This window comes from Ascaphus truei, chromosome 3 (genome assembly GCF_040206685.1).
Source record: "Ascaphus truei isolate aAscTru1 chromosome 3, aAscTru1.hap1, whole genome shotgun sequence".
Taxonomy (NCBI): Eukaryota; Metazoa; Chordata; class Amphibia; order Anura; family Ascaphidae; genus Ascaphus; species Ascaphus truei.
The window spans coordinates 149,382,899-149,389,473 of NC_134485.1; the positions used below are offsets into that span (position 1 = coordinate 149,382,899).

The window sequence follows — 6,575 nt, forward strand, 5'->3', positions numbered from 1 at the left end:
AGGCACTGATACACAAAGGCAAAGGTTTGTGACAGCGTGATGCCCTCCCCCCAAGCCCAGCAGCTGATCGCAATGTGAAGCCCTGCACTCGGCAGCACTACTGACCCCCCCCCCCCTCCTCCCCCCAAGCCCAGCAGCTGATCGCAATGTGAAGCCCTGCACTCGGCAGCAATACTGACCCTCCCTCCCCCCAAACACAGCAGCTGATCGCGATCTGAAGCCCCGCACTCGGCAGCAGTACACATACACATACATGCATACACACACATGCATACACACACATGCACACATACACACACATGCATACATGCATACACACATGCACACATACACACACATGCATGAATGCATACACACACATGCACACATACACACACATGCATGCATGCATGCACATACACATACACACACACAATGCAAACACACACACACACAAGGCACACAATGCACACACACACACACACAGGAGACAGGGACCGGAGCAGAAGGGGGGCAGGGACAGGAGCAGAAGAGGGGCAGGGACCAGGGCAGAAGGGAGACAGCGATCGGGGCATCACACACACACACCCCACCTTCTGTCTGGCAATGACGGCTCTGTAGGGAACCGGCTGCAGACCCATTGGATGGGAGCGGTCATGTGACCGCTCCTCCGCTTCCCCTTACTAACTGACAGCACTTTACAGTGAACTGGACGGCTACTGCCGTTTTTTCCTGGCGCGCACAATTGGCGACTTCAGCGCTGAGAATTCAAGCACATATGCCGAATACCACACTTTGCCCTTTCCTGCATATGCCGAACCTAGAAACATGGCGAAATTTAAAAAAAACACGCTTCTCACCAACACATTGGCGGGATGCTGCCGCCTAGCAAATCTCCTGGCGAAAATTTCAAATTTCGCCACTCAAGGAAGCCTCTGTGCATACGGGAAGCAAATTCTGCCGAATACATGCCGAATGGCATGTATTCGGACGACTCTGCATAGGCCCCAATATCGTTTAAGTACGGTGGCGATACTGTCTTTATACGACGAGATAAGAGAGGAAATAGATTTTATTAGTGCCAGAGGTCCTGCCGTCCCTGGCCTTGTAAAACTACTTTGTGCATTGCATTTTATGGCATCAGCGTCTTTTCAGACCACCGTTGCCATAGTAGGTGGTGTGTCCCAGTCTGCTTTTTCAAGGGGCTTCACACAGGTCATAGCTGCACTGACTAAACGTGCAAGCAAATATATAAAATTTCCGACCGATGCAACAGAGTGGGTTGACGTCAGAAATGCATTCTATAATATAGCTGGTGTCCCATGTGTCATGGGTGCTATAGATTGCACTCATATAGCGTTAACCCCCCCTCCTTACATGAGCATGTATATCGCAATAGAAAGCACTACCACTCTCTCAATGTACAAGTGGTATGTGATGCGTATATGCGCATATTTAATGTGGTCGCGAAATTCCCTGGTTCTAGCCATGACTCTTCGATTCTAACAAATTCCTCAGTGTTTCATGCATTTGAAGACGGTCAATTTGCTAATTGCTGGCTGCTGGGTTAGTAACAATGTTAGCCATTTATGTATGTCGATGTAATTGTTGTGTTGTTACATAGCATATGAATTAATTTTATGTTTCTTAAATGTTACAGTCTGACAATTATACATAGCCACCATCTGACACATAAGTCACAGTGATTCGCGGCCTGGAGTATGTAACATACTCCAAACCTTTATACACTGGAACTTGTATGTTCACGGTGAGATAGGTATTAGTAACCTCACTCATCACATGTCATGTACAACGCGTTATTTTGTGACATTAGCAAAAGTATATGCACGTAACTACTCCAAAAATGTGTACTTTAATTAGTACATTTTGTGTCACATAATAGTATGAATGGTATCTCCCTGTTACATCAGAAATGCACAACAATGTGCATAAACATATATTTATACATTGCATCCTACATGCAATGGACATGTAACTTAAGAAGTACAGTATCTTTAATGCAACTCAACTAACACATACCTCGTTTGTTACTTTCTATAGCTTTGTGCCCTAAGCATATGTCATAACAACTTCACCTGTTGTAACATTGCCTTCAACATCTGTACTGTAGGTGATTCTGGATATGGTATCAGATCGTGGCTGTTAACACCATTGCCAAATCCACAAACAGCAGCAGAGCAAAGGTACAATGTGGCCCACATCGCAACAAGATCTGTAATCGAGAGGACTTTTGGAGTTATCAAAAGCAGATTTAGATGTCTGTCACGCTCAGGTGGGGCTCTGCAATATTCGCCCACAAAGGTGTCAGACATTGTAATTGCATGCTGCATGTTGCACAATATCTCTTAATATACATAATGTGCAACCAGACATAAGAGACTTGATTGAAGAAGAACACCGTATGCATCCAGCTGCAGACAACGAACAGACAGCGAGTGGGGTGGAGACACGTTTAAATGTGATTAACAACTACTTTGCAGGTAAAAATGTATGGAGCTGCACAAAGCAAAACATACAAACTTCACAGTTGTTAGAGGACATGCCTAATTTTATATTTTGTTTATTTCCTTAGGATAGTGATTTTTGCTCGCGATTTCATAGTACTCTGCGCTTGTGTGTGGAGAAGGAGGTAAGTACATTGTGTATTGTAGTATGTGGTACTTGTCAAACGTCAAAACATGTAGTACAGTACAAATATTAACAATGTTTATGTAACAGTCATGATTCACTGTTGTATTCCATTGTGTTTGTGACATATAATTAAAATATTATGTACACGTAGAATATATATGTAACTATGTAATTAACACATAGTAAAATGTGTCCTATGCTAATTAGCAATTGGAAGTAGTCAGCAAAGTTCGCACAACGTTGGAACACAGGCTGTAATGTACTAAGGTGTGTTAATGTTAAGAGATAGGGCATACAATCTTTGATGGCGTCAATTATGTAACACATATGCGTTCATCAGAAGCTATTTGTGGTCACTTGTCAGGCACGAATATTTAGTAGTGCAATATGTGTCTTACATCTGCATCAACACGCACAATGGTGGTGACATACATACAGTGAAATAAGTTATCTAAACATTGGTGTTTCTACGAGTAATATGTAAAATCTTCGTCTGTATGAACGTATTAATCTCAAGATCATGTAGTACATAAATGCTTTATGACAATGGTATTCATGTGGCTGTTGTGTAACAAGTTAAACTGCATTGGTTTCATCATCATGGACACCCTACTTCGTAACATACAGACCCCTTAAAGGGGTGCCGGTATCCCCAGCACTATCAAATGCGCCGGTCACGGTACAGATAAACAGTACAAGTGGGGGGGATAGGGGCGGGACCGAGCGTTGCCTATAGCTACACAATGTTTTGCTCACCTATGGAGAAAGTAAAGCATTTGTAATGTATGCAGCCCCATCACATGTACACTATAATTACAACAACCAACCAAATCTAACAAAAGCACTTGCCCTTGCGGATATCAGTTATGTCAATCAATTATAAAGAAATAGCATATATGTCAAAGTGTGCGTGATGTGTGTGCACATCGTGTAGCAATTATGTACTTGCATCGAGAAAAACACTATTGCACACCGCTTACAGGTCAAAAACGCAACGTGGGCTTCATAAAGATGGCTGGCAAACTGCCATCCGCACCACCATGCCGTGCCATAGCATAGTAAAAAATTCCTCAGTGAGCGACATGGACGAATGTGGCTCTTAGCTGTAGTCACCCTTGGGCGGAACATTATGTAAAACGGAACATTACAGCAGATTAATTACCTTACTTAGGTTCTGTGAAGGCAAACACGGTGTTAATGCGTCTTCTCCGCCGTAGAGTCGCCCATGCACAGTAACATACATTGTAAATGTAAACACAGCTAGACACACCCTCACAGCATAACACATGCCATACAGATATGTGTAGATTAGAAGTCATGAACCAATGTGTAATAAATATGTGGCCAACCTGCAATGATATGAACTAAAACAAAGTGTCCTTCTGTGTAGCAACATCAGCTATATAACATTAGTCACACGTCAAAGTGCCTCTGTGCTGCGTTGACCACATAACAGATAACAAAGGCTATGTCATATAACTGGACACATAAATTAGCTTCCGTGCTAGTAATGTAAAAAGTGAATAATGCGTTTGAGTAAATGTCACTCTATACACAAAAGTTACACTGTGAAGGGAGCAGTTGCTTCACGGTCTATATATATCTGTAGTTGAATATTTACTTATAGATGACAATGTATATATGTCGACAGGTGAACAATGAAAACAAACTGTGTTCAGAGTACAATAACCAAAAAATATTAATATTTCCCAAAATGTAACTGCAATACAACGCATAAATGAATATAACATGAGTGTCATGAAACACGATAGGAAATTTTGTCGATGATACAAGTGTTCTATAAAACATGGGCTTGTTTGAAAAATACAGTAACACAATGCCTGGGTAAAGGTAAAACAATATATGAACACTATCATTACCTGATAAAAAGGTCACCGAATACAAGAAGGTCACCAAACCTTCACTTGTGACCTTCACAATACATGGTAAAGCACAGGTTTGAGACAAGTAACATACAGTCAACTCAACATTCATGAAAGCTATCCGTCTACAACAAATACATCATAGTCACTGATGTTACCACAAAATAAGCATCAACAAACAAGCTCAGAATAAGTTTTGATTATAGTACCATGATGCTCACTGATGCATATGTGTGTGAAACTAACAATAATACTTTTCACCACTGTCCAATAGACGCGTAACACACAGTAATCAAATAGCTGTGGCTGTTACGTTGAACTATGTACTTCTATTTGTGACATACATATGTGTATGTGTACAGAACGTGCATGTCAATCCATGTAAGAACATATTAATTGCTCTTTAGAAACAAATTTCACTTTTAGGTGTACGCCTGTTCCTTCATAATGACATACATGTGAACTGATCAAGTAAGGAGCATTATCAACCGTAATGATAGCTTGTCAAGTATTGGAAACTACGTTGACGTTGACAGTAAACATATGATATTTCTTTCTTACCATTAGAATGATATTTCTTTCTTACCATTAGATGTACCCGTCGCTGAGAAAACACAAACAGGAAACTCGTGCTCGACAAATCCAACACATCGAAGGGACCCATTGTAGAATTAAACTTGTACATCCACAATCGACTCTGTCTTATTTCTTCCACAATGAATGTCCACGTAATGTTTGTAATGTTTTGGTTTCATCTGTATCTTTAAATTATTCTTTCGGTATGTACGCTGTTTTCTGTACGGCATCTGCCACGCCCTGTACTTCTTCTTCTTACTGATGTCCTTCCTCTGCGGTGTCTGGATGAAAATGGAGACAACATAGGTTTTTAAAGGCTTATGATGTCACTCGTGATGCATATTATTACCACGGTAATGATTGGTCGGCGCAACACATGTGTCGATGTAGGAGACACAATGCAACTGTACGACGTTACTTAAAGGCAATGACGGCAGCCAATTGGAATGGTATTTTTTTTCACCTTTAAGATAAGGCCAGGCAAACAAATAAGGCACGGACGCGTCAGATTGTGCGGCAGCCATTCACACCATGTGAACTGCATTCACGTTTGTATTGGCTATCGTACCATGTGAGGAGAAAAATGTGTTTTTTTCTGACGTCATTTGAAAGGTAAATAAAGGCCAGCCACTCATCTTTCCTTTGGACATTCCCTTTAAATTACATCTTAGTTATGGTTACTGCCCCATTCACATGCTTTTCACAGGCCAATCATGAGCGTGGGAACAATATTTAGAAAAAATTACGTCATATCCCTTTAAAAGCCTGCGTCGTCACATTTTCATGCAAGACGCAGTGCATGAAGGACCTATTGAAGAACAAGGAAAAAAGGGCGTGGCACAAGAAGATAACAACGGCACGAATACCATGGATTGTAACAGATAATACACAGATGAAGAACATCGTTGTGGATTACTAATTGGATCTATAACACTCCCATGATGTATCCATTTGAAGTGTTTAATTTTTAATGGATACCTCTTTCCTCATGGCTGTTGACTCATGGAAGCGCATCCGGCCGCACACACCTCACACACGATGTCATCGCAAGGTCAGTAAATGTATGACATATTTTATTTTTTCCACGCACATAATATACACACACATAGCTATTTGACTATGGCTTTTGCTACATGCATTTGCTCGTCATCCTTCTTCGATGTTTATGTACGTGACATAAATGTTATAGCTAACGTATGGACACCATTAATTGTAGGTTTACAATTATTAATGTCATTGTGCTGCACGAACAACAACCATGCTTGTATAAATTTTGTAATAATGTAGGCGCATGGCTTATGTACTAGTTAAGTAATTACTCAAAACGATCTCGGAGCTTGCGGATCGGCAGGAGGACTCTGAGAACAGAGATCGCCGCTGTAACATACGCATACGCGGCATCCCGGAGGAGGTTACAGAGATAGTGGACTTCATCACCCGCTGGATGACCACCCTGCTCCCAGACGTTCCCGTGGCAGAGTTAAT

General features: G+C 41.4%; 1 long non-coding RNA gene across 1 annotated transcript; it reads left to right on the forward strand.

The window, feature by feature from the left end:
- The first annotated feature begins 146 nt into the window (after positions 1-146).
- LOC142490981 (uncharacterized) lies at positions 147-5,193 on the forward strand. The gene is made up of 4 exons (XR_012800196.1): positions 147-1,545; positions 2,111-2,480; positions 2,573-2,629; positions 5,107-5,193. It is a non-coding gene; the product is annotated as an uncharacterized LOC142490981 (long non-coding RNA).
- The last annotated feature ends 1,382 nt before the right edge of the window (positions 5,194-6,575 follow it).